Source organism: Meleagris gallopavo, chromosome Z, assembly GCF_905368555.1.
Source record: "Meleagris gallopavo chromosome Z, MGAL_WU_HG_1.1, whole genome shotgun sequence".
Classification (NCBI taxonomy): domain Eukaryota; kingdom Metazoa; phylum Chordata; class Aves; order Galliformes; family Phasianidae; genus Meleagris; species Meleagris gallopavo.
In genome coordinates, this window is record NC_139435.1 from 43,102,965 (window position 1) to 43,120,531 (window position 17,567).

Here is a 17,567-nt window from a genome sequence, read left to right on the forward strand (position 1 = left end):
GTACAAGCACAACTACTCACCATTTCTCAGAAATTGGAACATCATTTGGAGTGCTCCAAACACGGTGCTCCAAGCTTGCACCGAGACAGTGCTAAATCACTGTCTGTATCTGAAGCAGAAAGTCACACCCAAAACTTCAAGGGTTAAAGAGAAAGGTTTCGCCTTGCCTAAAGGTAAGACAAGAACTGTTTGCAATACAGAAGAATGAGTAAATGGCCTTGATGGGCAGTCTATCTCCAATTTTCTCACTCAACTGGACATTCTTTCTAGCCAGCTCAGGGATCACCCACTGCTGATGAGTCTAGGATGGGAAAGCATGATCATGTAATTCTCTTTCTGGGCAATGTAACAGCATTCTTTTGTGGACAATGCCTAGCACTGAGGGATCAAGAGCATGTTCTGCTAGCTCTGGATGAGCCTGATCTGGATGGATTTCCAAAGTAATGTCTTCAAGGAATCTCTCTTTTGTTCCTGGAAGTCAACAATTAAGGATTGCCATGACTCAGCCCAGGATCAGAAGCAATCTTTTATTCTCTGCCTCAACTACTCCAACCACTTTTTAAGTAAGGGCCCTTTACCTTGGTACATGAAAATATTAAGATTGCACATCTGTATATAGCAAGAGATAAATGCAATATGATAGAAAAGTGTAAAGATCCAGACCAGATAATTGGACAACAAAAGTACTCCTTACTGTGGGGTTTTTGTATGTGTGTTTTGTTTTTTGTTTGTTTGTTTGTTTTGTATAATTCTCCTGGTTTTTTCTTTCATACACATACTTTGTCCTAATGCTCTTGCAAAATTCTTTAGTCATCTTTGCAGAAAAAAAATCCTTAAATTGTAGCCTGCATCCCAGGGTCTGCTCAGAGACCCCCTAAGAAGCTTCAAGAGATACAGCCAATGTTTGATGAAATTATGAATTGTGAAATTAACACAGAGATGACTAAAGTTATGAATGCTTCTTTCCTGTTTTACCATTTTTAAGCAAAATATACATGCTTTCACATTCATATTGTGGTATTTTCTCTCAAAGGACGACGGTTGGGAATTTGGACCTCATTCATCACACTTACCAATGCCAAACTTAGAGAACCCAAATGTGTACTTGAAATAATTTTTACAAATCAATTTCAGTTTTTGTACACTAACTATACCTGTATCTCCCAGTCATCTTCTACACATAACAATTTTTAGTAGCTCTGGTCATTCATTAAACTTTGTCTTACAAAACAAAAATGTTTTACAGAAGACTAGGGCCTACGCATGCGCACTACGAACGGCACCCCTAGCGGGGCGGGAGCGCACTTCCTGCGTTGCTGTCGCAGTTCAGGCACCACAGTGCGCCTGTGCGACGGCGTGGAGGGAGCGGGGGAGGGCACGGCGGCGGAGGGCGGGGCTAGGCCCTGTGTTTTGAACGACTCTATGCGGTCGGCTCACTATTTGGCAGGAAGGTGAGGAGGCCTCTCTACTGGCGGCTGAGCTTGCGTAGGGACAGGGGGGATCCAAATGTGGCAGAGGCGAGCAGGAGGCAGCGGTGGCGACGGTGGAGGGGTGCAAACAAGACAAGGGGAGCGGCCGTCCACGCTGCCGCCGCGGAGGAGCTGAGCGGCCCAGCGAGGCAGGGAGCGCTGCGGCGGTAGCGCTGGCATCCCTGGGCCGCCCGCCTGGCACCCCCGGGCACCCGTCCCGGCGGCAGGTGAGCTAGCGGGAGGGAAGGGGGGGTGGGGGGGAAGCGCGGCCCGTCGCGCCGCCCTTGGCCGGGCCCGGCCCAGTACCGGGCAGCGCCGGAGGGAGTCGCTGTGGGGGGACCGCCGCCACCGCTCCCAGCCTTGCCTTGCCGTCCTACCCTCCCTCCCCCGGCCAGCGCTGTGTGCGCGCCCGGGGCACCCACACCCTGCCCTAAACGCGAGCCCAGCTCCCCTTCCGCTTCGCCTGCCCGGAAGCCAAGGGGGGTGGGCGGCTGCTGGTCCTAGGCTAGTCCTGTAGCGCCCTGCCGGCTCCCGGCGGCCCCCACCCTTCCTGGCTCCGGGGAACCGCCGTTTTTCCCGGCACGGTTCTCAGTACTCCCTTCCCTCTGTGGCTGTTATATCGCGGCCTGGGGCCCGCTCTGGGGCCGCCGGCGGCTAGCGGGGGCGGGGAGCAGCACCGCGGGACGGCGGGGCGAGGGGTGTGCGCACGGTGGGGCCGGACTGGCAGTGGCGGCCTGGAAGCTGTGGTTGCGGGAGGCGGCGTGCTGACGCTTTGGTGGGCTCTGGGCTGGCGGCCACCGTGAGACGCCCGGACGTGTGCGTGAGCGCAAGGGTGTGCACTGCGCCCGGCGGTGCGCGGTCCTTTGTCTCTTGCCGCTGCCGCCGCCGCTTTCCCCTCCTCCCACCCACCCTTCTCTCGCTCTCCGGTGCGTCTCTCCCCTTCCTCCTCTCTCTTCATCCCTGCTTTGCCCCCTCTCCCAGACTCCAAGCGCTGCCGCAGCTGCAGGTTTGTAAATACTCTACCAACACACACACATACAACATGGCTGACGTTCGCCCTGCTCCTCTGCCGGGCTCTCCGCCTTCTCCTTCTGCCTCTGCCGCTTAAGCCTCTCCTCCATGTAGGCTTTGTTTCTTCCCCCTCCCTCCTCAGCGCCCTTCAAAAAAAAAAAAAACAAAAAACAAAAACAAAAAAAAAAAAAAAGGAAAAAAACAGTTCACCCTCCTTGGTTGCACGCATGGTGGGATTTCAAGGGTAAGGATCCTTGCTTTGGGTGCTTTCTCCGTTCGTTTTGCAGTTTACAACAAAATGAAACCTAAAATCAGCGGGTTTGGGAACCTGGCAAGGCTGGGGGAGGGCAGGAGGAAAGGGGAGAGCTGGATGAGTCCTGCAGAGAGAGGCTTGTTTGGAATGTGCGTATCTTTTTCTCTTTTTTTGGGTGGGGGGGAGGCTGATGCACCACATTGCTGGCAGAGATTGAATACTGTGTTACTCTTGTAGAACGATCAAGGGCTTTTAATTTCAGGGTGTAGTTCAGTTTAATGTAACAACTCGGCACAGTCACGTTTGAAAGACCTGAACTAGTTGAGTCAGAACAGGCATTGTGTAGGTAAAAGGAATATTTTTTTGCGTTCTGTGTTTCATCTTGTCAGTTTCTCAAACAGCTGGCAAATCATGGAATACAAACAGGAATTAACACTTGTGAGGCCTTCGTGTTGGTAGTTTTCTGTCACAGATTAATTTTCCCTTCTGAGGATGATGGCAAACTGAAGTACTTTGTCCTTGTTAATAGGAGCACTTCTGTTTTCCTGCTTCCTTTTTTGTTGAAAAGGTATGGCATTGTGGCTTAAGAGAGCTCTTCAACTAAAACAAGACAGCATACATCTAACCTCGTTTACCACCAGAGGAACGCTCAGTTCAGTACCCCCTGACCTGAGTTATTGAGAGTATCTCCTTCTGGCTTCATTGAAAATTGCTTATTTTATTGCTTTCTTGCAGGCAAAACCAAAATAAAGTTATTTGTTGGGCTTGTCCAAAATGACCTGCTGCAGAACTGATTTCTGTATCAATTTTAATTGTAGGCGTGAATGCTGAAGGTGCAGAGATACTTGCCTCTGCTTTCAAGGCGTGTTACTGTAACTCATAGTAAATATTCTTCAAATATTATATTTAAAGACATGGACTTTATTCCAAGCCTACAGACATAGATAGCCACAGCTTCTCTTAAAACGTGAGCATTGCTGTTAAGTAACAAATGCCATAGGTCTGTCATCTTTGTCTACTTTGCTTTGGAAGTTTCTAGCAGATGAGCACTGGGACAGCATAGTCATATGATACATAAATAGTTACTTAATTCTAGTGCTGAAGTGTAGTATCACATATAAATGCTTCCTAATTTTGTGACATTTTTTTCATCTGTTTTCCTATTCTGTGTTAACTGGGCACAAGGAGAAAATAAATGATGGTAATGAGTTTACAACAATGTAAAACTTGGCTGGAGTCACCCAGGTTACAAGACAACTTCAGAATGTGTATCTATTTAATGGCTTCTGAGCCAACTGTACTACTCAGATGGAAAAGCCTGAGCAAAAGCCTGTAACATTATATATCGCTAGGTTCCGCAGCAGTTACAATTTGTTTACATTTAACAACCTGTCCAAGAGGGCGATGTTGGTAAAACCACTGGAATACTTTACTTGTTGTAGGTAATATGTTGTTCTTTATTATAGCCACTAAATTTTGCAGTCATGCTGTTTTGCTAATGTGTGAAATGTTTCTAAAACATTTGCGATATGCAGCTCCTGCCCCTAGAATAAGTATTTGGCTACTTAAGCTGGTCCTTAGGGGACCGAACAAAATGGTCAAAACGTGCAAAATAAAAATACATCGTATATAACGCATCTGTTTAGACAATGGATTTGTCTGAAAAGAGCCACTTTAACAGTCACATTTATTACTCTGTGACATTTTAGTTTTGTTTCTAGAAATTATTCTGTAAACTTCATTTCTACTTTGTTGAAGTTAATTGACACACAGAAGATAGTTTTTCTGTCTTAGATGTGTTGATTAGTTGGTTATAAAAGATATGCTGTTGGTTGAAGTGACTCCTGATAATCTGATCTTGTTCAATAACTTGCCAAATTGTTGTGCCTCTGGTGTCTTGAAGCGAGGACAGTCAAGTGATTTTTTTTTTTTTTTTTTTCACTGTGGATAATGTAAGGCAATGTTTAGCTAAATCTTAGTAAAATCTTCTTTTCTGAAACTGTTCACTTTCTCATATTGGGAAATAAGCCTGAGAGAGAAGCCTTTGTGATCAGTTGGTTAGTTCTGTTGGAAATAAATGGATTAATTTTTGCAAAGTAGCATTTCTCAGTGAACTGTTTTAAGTCATGACTCAATGTAATTCTGAATATCTGAAATTACCAGTTAAATTACAAGTCCTGAAGGTATCACATACCTTTAGTTTATCTCAGACTTCAGTATTTTCTGTGTATTGTTTTGATTTATGTAGCATTCTTATGTTGACTTCTTGTCCTTTACCTTCATTGCTTACAGTTGCCAAATTGTGCTCTTTGATGTCTTGATGTCTGTAAATACCCAGATGATGCTATAGCTGTTCCAAAGTGTTTAGGTATGTTGATTTTTTTTTTTTTCCTTAATATAATGCATTACTTTCCCAGTGTTAGAAAAACAAAATAATTTCAGTAAAGTTCTAGTCTGAAGAAAAGACCAGTCTTGGCAGACTTCGTGGCTTGTGACATGCTTTCATTTTGTTTTGCCCAGCTTACTTTCCTCTCAGGTCAGACTTGACTTGCTAATCATATGGGCATATGAAGATGTTTTTATAAGTTACTCTAGAATCGATGTGACGAATAGTTTATTATTTTTTTTTAAAGTGTTTGTTAGCTGAAGTTAACTAAAGGATAGAATCATTGTAATGGAAAGTTATTTTCTATGATCAGACAGCTTCTTTTTTTTTGTAAGAGGTATGAGAGGTTTTTATTAGTTTTTCTAATTTTCCTTGTCTGACTACTCCTCAGAACTTCAAAGTTTTATTATGGGGGGCAGATGCTAATCTTTATTGGTTTTCCTGGAGTATAATCAATGATTATATGGATGTTATAATTAAGAAATGGAGAAGAAAGGCTAAACAGGTTATCACGCTGAAGAATGGATAGAAAGCTTATCCTTGTCCTGAGCTTGCCGAGAAAACTCCAAGAGGAGTGATCTCCAAAAAGAGATCCTTCCCCAGTGCCAGTCAGCTCTTAAATGGGTCTAGGAGAGGTGGAGCCAGGCTCCACACCTTCCGGTAGCGCAGGTGAATTGCCTTCACCTATGCTCCCCGGCTGACTCATTGCTCACCTCAGGTGGTCAGTCAGAGGTTCAGGCCATGATTCAGCAGTTCCCATGCACACACACCTGGTAAATACTTTCTGCGTGTCAAGATGCTTGCTATGCAGATGCTATTTACATGTTGGCATACTGCGTGACTTACAAGAATGGGAAATCTGACTTTCCTTCCATCAGGCTTCAGACTATTTCCCATCCCCCTCATCTTTATAACATGGATAGGTGTTTAGTTCCTTGAAGCAGTGTAGTTAACTAATTTGTTTTTATGTGTGTACCGTTGATTCTAGTGGCAAAGAGGCCTTGTATCATTAAAGTACTTTCCAAATGAAGGTAAAGTTATTTAATTCAAACAACTCTTTCATGATATGGTAGTGATTTAGCTTCCCCTTATACTGTAAAATGTGAATTTGCTGAAGAATCTAGGAGGTGAATATGTTGAGTTGCTGTGTATGCTTCTGCAGATGCGCAAACATCTCTTTTGCTTTGGTTGTAGAACTGCTAAATCCAAGTTATGTGAGGTCTTGTTTGATCTGCATACTTGCATACTTTGTTGTAATTCCACAAAATGTTATTATAAATTGTTGTCATTAACTGTGATGAATAAATGCTACTTGATTATATATTCCAATATTTGCAATTATTGAAAAGTTTTGGAGATGATGTTGAGGTATATTATGTATGTTATATATACTTTTAATTTTTGAGATCTGTCTGCAATATAAGAGTTACTGAAAGTACTGTAAACAATCACAGGCAGATATTTACGGTGTTTTGGTAAAGGTTAGTTCCTGGGTTTTTCCTAACCACTTGATTATTGTAATTTTTTTGTTGTTTTTCCCATTATTTTTGAATGCTCTGAGGTTGTTCAAGTTATACACCTACAAATTCTGGTGAGCGTAGTGTGCATTTTAGGAGTAGTTGTATGGATTTCAGTGATTTAGAATGACAGTTGAGCTTTAGATCTTTAATTTTATATGGTGATTTGAACAACAAATTTGTATCATTTCACTTATTCCTGTGTTGTGTTCTCAATTTTGCATTTGCTGTTATGTAGCTGACTTATGGTAACTCTTTTTTTTTTTTAATCACTATATTGATTAATACCTCATGATTATTGATTCGGTTAAATCCCTTGCCATCTTGACAAAGCAATTCTTCGTGCTTGCTTCTCAGATTTTTTTGTTTGGCTTAGTGCCATACCATTTACTAGTTTAGTAAATCTAAGACTGCTTGTATCTGTAAATTTGAAAATGCTTGCGAATTAAAGTTCTCTGATAAAACGTATTGCTGTATTTAAGGTGAACAGTGGATCTTTCTTTTGTTATCAGAATCTTCCCAGTGCTTCAGAGCTAGTCTTTGCATCCTAAGTTTTCAACTTGGACTAAGTGAGTGCGTAACTTCAGGAGAAAGTACCTGTTGATAGTTCTCCTCTGAATGTGTACCTGACCTGGTTTCAGCTGGGACAGAGTAAATCTTCATAGTGTCTGGTATGATGCTGATTTTTGGCTTTTGGAGGAGAACAGTGTTGATACATCAAAGTTTTACTTGTTGCTGAGCAGGGCTGTGGAGAGTCAAGGGCATGCTAATTTCTGAGCTTCTCATACTGTCCCTCTAAGCTAGAGGCCTAGGGGGCACAAGGAGCAGCAAGGGGACAGAACTCTATATGTAGAAATAGACCTTTTTGTATTTTTGTATATGAGTGCACAGATACATGTAAGCACGTATAAATAATAGCAGTGATGATAGTTTATATATGTATATCTTCCTTAACTTTCTTAATTTTTTCTTTAAATCTACAAATTTTACTTAATTTTATTTTCCCAATTCTTCCCTATCCCGCCGAGATGGAGGAAAGTGAGCGAAGGGCTGTGTGGTGTTAAGCTGCCTGCTGGGTTGAATCATAACAGTAGCTTTCAAAAGGACTTCTAATTTTTTTTATTTTATTTTTCAATCCTTTACATGCTTGTCTCTCTTTTTTTTTTTCTTTCCTAGTTTCCTGTTAGAACAATTAATGAATACAGGGAATGTTTGTAACTTAAATCTGTTTTAAGACCACTCTGCTAACTGGTTTGTAAAGTATAACATTGGCAATTTCACATCTAACACTGGTGCTGCTTTTTAAAGTGATATTGCTCTGTTCAGGTGTGGTTGATTATTGTAAAAAGTAATAATGTAGTGCCTTTTTTGTAGCATTCACTGGCTTGTTGTGAAGCATGGGAAATTGTTCTAGCTGATCAAACAGTGCTGGGGTCTGTAAAACTTAACCCTCATACAAAATTCTGCAAGTGCGCCACTGAACTCTGCATCTACATGCTATGTTCATACTTCTTTTAAATACCTCTGGTACTGGCAATTCCATTACATTCCTTGGCAGCCTGTTGGTTAATAACCAGCCACTCAGTGAAGAAATTCTTAACGATATCCAATCTAAATGTCCTCTGGCACAACTTGAAGCAGTTTTCTTGTGTGCCAGCTTTCATGCTGCCTTTGCTTTATCTTTAGGTAATTATAATGGCCGAACCTTTTGTTACTGAACGAGATGCATATAGGAACATTTCTTTAGAGGAGCTCAGACCAACCATCACCTTATGTTCTGGATGGGAGCCTTTTGTGTTGATGTGGAACACTGCAGTATTCTTCCCAAGGAGAAATTTCACTTACTCAAACAATGCGTTCTTCAAAGCTGCTGTCAGTAATTGTTCACAAAAAAGGTTTCTGTAAAGTGATTGGCAATTTACTTTTGGGATAGGAATGGACTTTATGGTCTGAGTGTATCCCCTCTAGTAGTGTCTAAAATTCAGAAAATTACTTCTTACGCCATATTTTGCTCATAAGTGATAACTAGCATGTTAAGATATGATTCTGTAATTCATAAAGTTGGAAAAGACTGCTAAGATAATCTAGTCCAACTTTCAGCAATCACCACCATGCCCACTAAGCATTTATTAAACACCTCCAGGAACAGTGACTGTACGACCTCACTGGGCAGCTTGTTATAATGCCTCAACACTGGTTCTGAAATATGACCTAATATCCAGTCAAGTTAGCTCAGCTATTCTCAATCTGTAATCCTGGAATTACTAGAAATGATGATGTAATCTAGGGAATTATACCTATTTACACTTAATTTGACATGCTTAAAAAAAAAAAAATCAAATTACTTTCTTCTTCTTGTATTAATTTAAATGTAAAAATAAATTTGATTAGGTCATGATCTCATACCCTCACTGGGTAAAATCTGAAAGATGTATCAAATTTGTCTGATATTTAAAATTATTTATTTCTGTTTCAGAACTTATTCTGCTAACTTTGTGTATGTTTCCCCCATGCAAAATTCTTCCCTAATAACACTGAAGAAAGTTAGCTAAAGTGCTATATTATATTTGCAGTTGAGATAATTAAATATGGAATTTTCTAGACTTAAATTAGATGTTGTGAGCTGAGTAGGTAGAAGAGAGGATGTTCTGGAATACTTCTGTGGTCATGTTTCCCTGAGTTTGAGTTAAGCTTTCTCAAATGCCTTGACAAACATAACACCTGCTTTAATTGCTTTGGTCTCCAGTATTCAACAGTATGCACTTGTCAGCTACCACTGATGAGTGCTGTATCTGTTCTGAATGTCTGTAACATACAGTCATTGGTCTTCAGCATACATGCACTGGTCTTTGGAAAAATGTTTAGAGAGTAGGTGATCTTCTTCTCTTTTTTTTTTTTCTTCACATGAATGGTACTAACAAACAAAAAAGCTACATCTAGGAGGGTGTAACTCATTCTCAGAAGACAGTTGGCTCTGACTGCATGACTCTGGATGTTTATTTGCCCATCATGTTCCTTAATTTTTTATGTTTTGAACAATGATGTGAGTTGCAAAGTGAAATAAGAACTGGGGCAAATACTGAGATAAAAGACTTCTGTCTTATATGCTGTCCTTGTAGCTCAAGACCTGGCTTAAGTGAGCATTGGCTTGTATGGAAAGGATGGTGAGATGGTTTTGTTTCATATAGCTGGAGACATGTGGCTGTATCAACAAATAATACATGCTGTATTATTGCTGAATGTATGTAGATTAATTTGAAGGGTTTTTTAATGTTGTTTTTTTGTTTTTCCCCTTATGTATAAAACTTAGTTGAAGGAGGAAAAGTTGGAAGAGAGAGTGCTGCGTGTAAACATAGTTTTCAGTCATAATTAAGCCTCTAAACACATGTCTCAGAGACATTTGGGTGGAGTTTGCACGAGGTTAGATACAAAGCATCAACATGAAAGTCAGGAGTGATCTTGTATGCACTCTGTTTATTGATTGGACAAATAGAAATCTGTAGATAAAAGATTAGCATGTTTTTATGGGAATGGATACTCTGCCTTCTGAGATGCTGTTTTCACTGTAAGATGCATATCTCTTTCCCTTTCCGAATTTCTTTCTCCCTGCATGTGAGAGATGTTTTCTGAACCCTTTTTTTTCTTTTTTTTCTTGGCTCAAAATTCGCTTTGTGAGGCCTTTTGATTATAAGGCTTGAACGGGCAGCTGGAACTTGTCTAGAAGGCGAGTGGTGAGCTACACCGTGCCACCATACTTCTGCTTATGATTGTAAAGATAAGCAGAAGGGAGACAAGTAGTCTTTTTTGGGAGCGCTGCTTGGAGCTGATCACTGCAAAAGGCAATAATGTTTGTGCACTCGTAAATGAAGGACCATTCCCTGCTAGTTTATCTGGCCAAGAGTGTACAGCAACAAGAAGAAAAACAAACAAACAAAAAAACACTGAGAAGGGAGGCATAAGAGGCCCCAGCTAAACTAAGTAGTTGGGAAAATTCCTTTAGGGTGAAAAAAAAAAATCTCCTGAGTAGGAATCCCCAGTGGCCTCCTTGCTACTGTGGTGTGAAGCTTTTGGGTTTTCTCACATTCCCTATGATGGCCAGACCAATGGATGCACTATGAGCAGCGCTGAATCCGTGGTGGTTACTCTCTCTCTCTCTTGCTTCCTGCAAAAACAACTTGCTTTTATTTCCTATCTTTTTCCACCTATCTTCCTTTCCCCCATCTCCCTAAGCAACTAGGATTTGCAATAAAGTGGTTGGGCCAATGTTTGACCTGTAGTATCTTAATCTCACCATCAGGTATACATACATCAAAGAATGTCCTCTCCCTCCACTAACTGGAGCGAGACACCTTCTCTGTGAGTAGACTCAAGCTTGATTAAATACTAAAAATCAATTTAGTCTCTCTCTGCATCTGTACTTCCAAAAGAAAGAAGGGTGTGCTTTTTGTTGTCATTGTTATCATTAACTGTAGTGATTAAAAAATCTCAGAAAATCTCAAGAAATAAGTCTTAGTTAAATGTTTGTTAGTTGATCTTTCTATCTGACCTGAAACAGCTTTCTGCAGGGATGGCAAAACTAAAAGGGAGAGAAAAACCTTTATCCGTTTAACTGTTGTTGTTGAAAGTTTCTACCTTGGAGTCCTGTCTTATTGAATGCGCTTTCTTATATCTTTTTCATTTTTACAATACATTATTTTCATGTGTAATAAAATAATTAGAACACAAGATTTTTGACCAGAGCTTACTGTCCAGTCCAATGAATACATGTTGTCTGTGAGGAAACAACACTGATTTCAAAGCAGCTTTCATTCTTAGAGGCTTGACTTCTTGCCCTCATTTTTTTTCTCTTTTCCATCTCAACTTCTACATGTGGAGGATGTTTTATTTTCCACTAAAAAATCAGTATGTAAGCAAAATACCATATAATGCTGAGAGCTCAGAGTGCTCATCTTTTACTTAAAAAGCAAAACAGTATAACCAGCAGGTAAATTAAGTTCTTACCATTCCCTTTCACGTTAATCCAGTGTTGATGGAGTATTTAAACAATATTTTTTCTCTACAGCCTTGCAGCTCTTCTACAAGTAGAATCACAGAAAAGAACTTAAAGATCATAAAATCCAATCGCAACATAACCATAATATCCTATCCCTAATAACCCTCTGCTAAATCATGTCCCTGAGCACCACATCCAAAAGGTTTTTAAACACGTTTGGGGGTGGTGACTCAACCATCCCCAGGGAGCCTATCCCAATGATTAACAACCCTTTCTGTAAAGAAGTTTTTCCTGATATCCAACCTAAACTTACCTGGGCGCAACTTGAGGCCATTTCCTCTTGTCCTGTCTCCACTGAGAAGAGACCAATCCCACTCTCTGGGAGAAAAACACCTTGAGAGCTCTGCTGAGAAGGACTGGTTGGATGGGACCCTGGGCAGCCTGATATGGTGCTTGATCCCAGTGGTTGGCAGCTAGGTAATTTTTGAGGTCCCTCTCAAATGAAAGCATTCTATCATTCTCTGTGATACATAGTTACTTGGCTTATTATGCTTCATGGTGTTGCTGGGTTGTTCTGACATTGAATTCCCTAGACTGATAGTGTGCCAGTGCTTATCTTAGACAAAGAGTGATTTCTTTGTGAGTTATAAAACAGCTGCAGAAGTTGAATGTAAACTCGTAATAATCAGTAATTCCTGAAGACTGTCGTGTCTGAGGGCTGGAAACAAAGTATGTTCTTGCTTGTGGAAGTCCATGGATAAAGTTGTTGAAGCCTTAGGAAATAGTGCTCCAAGTATGTCATCAAAATAATTAGTCTAGGTAACTAATGTAAAAAATTCTTAAGATTTGCTCAGAAAAATCAGGTTTACTTTCAGTTCAGTGTCACAGTGGCTTTTCCTAGTCAAGTACATCTTTGAAAATTCAGGCATACTGGATTTGTAAGTTCTGAATGCTTTGCTCAAGAAAATTCTTTTCACTTATAGTCTACAGAGTACTGATGAAAGTGGTCTGTGAAATGCAAGCCTATTTTTTTCCTCTTTCTGTAAAAATATTAAACTGATATTTCTTCAATAGCAGCTATATGTAGCAGCATCTGCTAGCTCGATTTGTACAGATCACTGGCTGCTGGATCCTGAAAAACATCATTGAAAGATCAAACAGCCTCCTGAAGAGATGTCACTCCAGAATTTGATTTACATAGTTTGCTACACATAGTTCAGTTTTACCACTCCATTACCTCCTAACAGCCAGATTGATATGTTTGCCCTGGTCTTGCTTTTCAGAATTTTGGGGCATCCTTGTGCCTTCATTTCTCTGATAATAGCAATTAAAACTCAAGTCATCAGCCTTTGTTTTGTGCCTCTCATCACCTAAAAGGAGGCATTTAAGCAGAAAACAGAGAAGTTTCTCGCTTTTCTGTTGGATGTTTCCTCACCTAATTTCCAGAGATCGGAATACAGCATTAAACCGTATTACAAATACACTAACTGAGCTATGTTGACTACGTCTTTAAAAGAATGAGTAAGAACAAAACACTTGCAGTAGTACTTAAAGCTGGATTTACCTTAGAACGATAGCAAACACAGTGATTCGCAGCACTGTATTATCATAAAGTATCCCAAACAGTGGTTGGTTTTGTGCATGTGCTGGTTCCAGGGAGGAGAAGAATGGCTGCCTATCAGTGATGGAAATCTAAGACAATTCGTATTTGCTACAGTGCAGAAGTTTGCAACTGCAGGCAATTACAGTGACCTGTAACAGCTTGTAACCCTGATGTCTGTACATGTTCTTTCCCTATGGTTGAACACAAGATAATTTGAAGTAGGCTGAACACTTATGAGTTATTTAAGGTTACCACTGGATTTTGGACTTAAGATTTGCCTTTGAATAAAGGTATGCAGGGAAGATGCTCTGGGATTTTAATAAATACTACATCCTTTGAAAATATTTGTAAAAGAATGATCTTCTAGGACCTTGCATTCATTAAATCATCAGTCACTGGAACATACACATGAGGTTCAGTCAGCAAGTAGATTGTTGTTTAGACTAAGTAGGGATGGTCTAAGATCTCTGTTGTGCTTCAGAGGCATGTTGTGTAAAGCTGCAGGAAGACTTGTAGCAGTGGGATGGGCAGAAAAGTTGTATCTTAATATTACTGGGAGATATACTAGGGAGGGATACTGATTTGCGGAATCAAACTCTCTAACCCACGTAAAGTTATAAGAGCAGATACATTTTTATTTCAGCACTGTGCCACACGCTGGGTACAAGAGGGATCGCTCCTCCTAGCTTGCACACCGGAGAATGGGATTGCAATGTATTTATAAGCCAAGAAGCCATACATATTCAGCAGTATTTCCCAAGACCTATTGACACATTCATTACTTTTATGGGAATTCATTTACATACTGTCCCTCCCCCTAGTGCATGCACAGTAGCTTCCTCTGATGGTCGTTGGATGAAGGCTTGACATCTTCCTCCCCACCTGGTGGTCATCCCTGAATGAAGTTAGTAGTCTTCCTCGCCATGTCCTTTTGACCTTTGTCCCAGTTTTGAGCTCTTCTCCCACCCTGCGTGCCTCTGCAATTTTTTATCCTGTTTGTTCCCCTTTCCATTGATCTCTCATTGGCCCCTTTCTGCTGACTTGAGAAGGCTTCCTTTTGGGAATGTGTTTGGGCTAGCAAAAGTTAAACTAAGCAATTCCTTCTGAGTTAGCAAAAGTTAAACTAAGCAATGCTATTTGCAAATTCCTTTTGAGTTAGCAAAACCAAGCGGTGTTATGGACCCCTTACATCTTGTATTCTTCAGCTTACTATCTCAATACATTTTACTGTTCTTAAAGTAAGGTGGCTAAACTAGCAGTTTTTGAAATAGAATAGTGCTGAAATCGAGCTGTTGAATTTCTGTCCTCATAATTCTACTTTTGTTATTAAAACATACTATTTCAGAACAACAGAAGTTTTTCCTAGTCAAACTGCTTGAGGAAAGAGTGAAGAACTCTAAAATAACTCTTTAAAAATGATGTTCTATACTTATGTCTTCAGAGTCCTAGTATTGAAAGTGTGCATAGTATTGCAGTAATGAGCAAAATAATTTTTTGGAAAATTAGTTTAGTTGTGCCAAGGAATGCGTATAAATAAGTGTTATGATTTTTCTTCCCACCTGTTCACGGGGAAATAGATTTGTTGTTAGTTTTTTTTTATTTAAAAAAATCTGTACATCAGTTAATATGGAAATTAAAAGTTTATGTTAATGAATACATTTTTTTTATTTATGCTGTTGCAAGCTCATTTGACTTTAGCCTGTTTTTTTTTTTTTTTCAGCTTGATTCCTGCTCAGTGGAACAGCCAGTGTATGTTTTTAATATATGCACTGAAGTGATCCATTTTTTTTTTATTTTTGTATTATGTTTTGATTTGTGTTATTTGGATTAGTATGGGAAACAAGAAATTCTTCAAAGAACAACCGTATGGCAAAATGTTACTTAGTCCATTAGCTAGATGTTATTAAATGTGGTTATGATGTTATTACTAATATGGGAGACAGCAACTATTACATTTAAATCAGATTAATTTCAGGCAAATCCTAGTTTTATTGTTGATAAGCTCTAAAATAAGCTAAATCTGTGAAGTTTTTTGCAATACATTCTCTTAGAGAACTTAACTATCTTTTGTTCTCTTCGTTGTTTATTTATGTATTGTTGAAGTGTTTCCTTATACTTAGAGAGAATTTCAGAAGAATAATTTTATTTAAAGGGAGACCAAACTTAAAACCTATTATTTAAACAAGGTTGTTGGGGCTTTCTTCCTCATTATTTTTTGAGTGTGGCTTATATATGTGATATCCCATTCCCAATCCTTTATTTCAAGATTATCATTCTTTAATGATATAATTGCTTCAGTTTTCCATTCATTTTGTTTCTGTTTTTTGCACGTGTATTGTCTGTCCTTCTTCCGTTTTAAGAAAAATCCTAAACCTATTGTTAATTGTAACCACCAGCTGACATACTGATAGCTTGTCTTGTTTAGTGAGCATGTAGTGTAATTGTCAGTTACTTACTGTCAGCCCATGTGACTTGAGGATTGGTATTTAAATATTATTACCTTTTGGATATAAAACCCACTGCTGTACCATTCCTTCTACAGTAGTTTATAGGCCTTTCTTTCTTCTCTGAATAACTCCAGGAATATGCAGTCATCCCATTCCTATCCTTCATCCATTTTCCAAGGATTTTGAGGATAGGAAGAGGTACAGAGGAGATAGAGATATATCAGGTATTGTGTATCTGTACTTCCATTGCAATTGCAAAATTTTAGTGTACATGAATAAATATATCCATGCATGACAGAGTCCGCATACCATGCACATTCTCTGAGAGAAATTCTTTTTCTTAAGCTGTTTGAAGAGAATTTGACAAGATGTAAATTTGTCTTGCGTAGAAGGCTGCAATTACTGTATTCTATCAGGACTGGACTTCCTACATATTAGTAGAATTAATCATTAAGACTTCTAGTGGAAGCAGTAAAATTCACAAACTTGTTAGTTAAGTCATACTTTCTTGTGTTCTGGGAAATTAAAGGAATAGGAGAGATACTTGTTTTCCAGGTGGTTTGTTATTTTGGTGTTGTTTGTTTGTTTATTTGTTTTAAGTTACTAAAGCAGAAACATTTGCTCCAACTCTACTGGAAGAAAAAAAAAATTAAGTACTTATTTAGTACTTCTTACAGAAATAAAATGATATTAAATTGCAGTTTGCCTTTTGTACCGCATTAGGAGTGTTCCTCAGCATTATATTCTTGGGTCATTGGACAGGGGCAATCACCTCCCTCTTGTTGATGGCCATTCTTCTGATTCAGGCCTCGGTACTGTTGGCTTCCCTGGCTGCAAGCAGACGCTGCTGGCTCATGTTACAACTTTTATCTCTTTCATCTACCAGAACCCTTAAGTCCTTCTCCGCAGAGCTGCTCTCAAGACTGAGAGTTCTTCTTCCAGTCTGTGTACTTCTGTGGGATTGCCGCTCTCTGAGGTGGTAACAGGAGTGGATTTTCTCTCTTCTTTTGGCAGTCTTAATTAGTTCACTAATTCTTAATTGTAAAATAACTTTTAGCTCTTACACTGAGAATGTTGGTTTTCTCATTCTGTATACCTGAAGACTGTCATTAGCTTAGTGTATGCAAACTGTCTATCTGCCTTACGGAATAATCAAATTTTAACTTTGTCTGTTTTATTAAAGGCTTTCATGGTTGTAGCTGTTCTACCTTTCAAACCTGTGAGGTAATGATGTCAATTAAGTTACTACTATAGTTTTTTTCTCATAAACAGTTACATAAGCATGAGAGCATATAATACCAGTTCTTGTTTTCACTAGCTCCCATCCTGAGTGCAGTTAATACTGAGGAAAATGAAAGTTTTTCAGTTCATATTCATAAAAGGAAAAAGGCTGTTGTGGCTAGGGCTAATGAAGTGTTACCTGAAAGAATTCTGCCTCTTAACAATATTACCTCTAGTCCATTTTGAAGAATTTGGTAAAACTATTAAAACAATAGGGAATTTTGAAAAATGCTTCCTAAACCTTTTCTTTTGTTTTTAAAGTTGTGACTAGTGGCTTAAGGTGAAAACTATGAGTCACTGAATTTTATGTATTGTAATGAAACATTTGCTGGGATGACTAAACGTTTTTTCTTTCAAATAATATTTTGAGACCGTTCTCTTAGATATATGAAACTGCTTTTGCATGTCCCATATTGTGCATGGCTTAAACTGGTTAAAAACTTAACTGAAAGTGATTTATAACTTGACCTGTCAAGCATCAGGTTGAATTTTTGGACAAATATGGTTCCTTAATTAAGAGTCCGTACTAGACTGCAGTGTGTGGATTAAGAGCTGCTAGAGAATTTTCAGTAAAGTAGTAGCTGGCTTACCTAATTTTGCTTATAGA

The 17,567-nt window shown here is 39.4% G+C and overlaps 1 protein-coding gene across 6 annotated transcripts in view; it reads left to right on the plus strand.

Annotated features, from left to right (window-relative positions):
* SPIN1 (spindlin 1) overlaps positions 1-17,567 on the plus strand; it is a 92,435-nt gene that overhangs the window by 24,913 nt on the left and 49,955 nt on the right. Inside the window, exons 1-2 of one of the 6 annotated variants that reach the window (XM_085212648.1) lie at positions 1,379-1,696; positions 5,026-5,101. The exons of 1 other annotated variant lie outside the window; for it this stretch is intronic. The gene's annotated coding sequence lies outside the window, so the exon portion shown is untranslated. Of the gene's footprint in view, positions 1-1,373; positions 1,697-1,801; positions 2,725-5,025; positions 5,102-17,567 lie in introns of those variants that run through there. 4 more of the 6 variants (XM_085212649.1, XM_085212652.1, XM_085212647.1 and 1 more) reach the window with 4 other exon arrangements.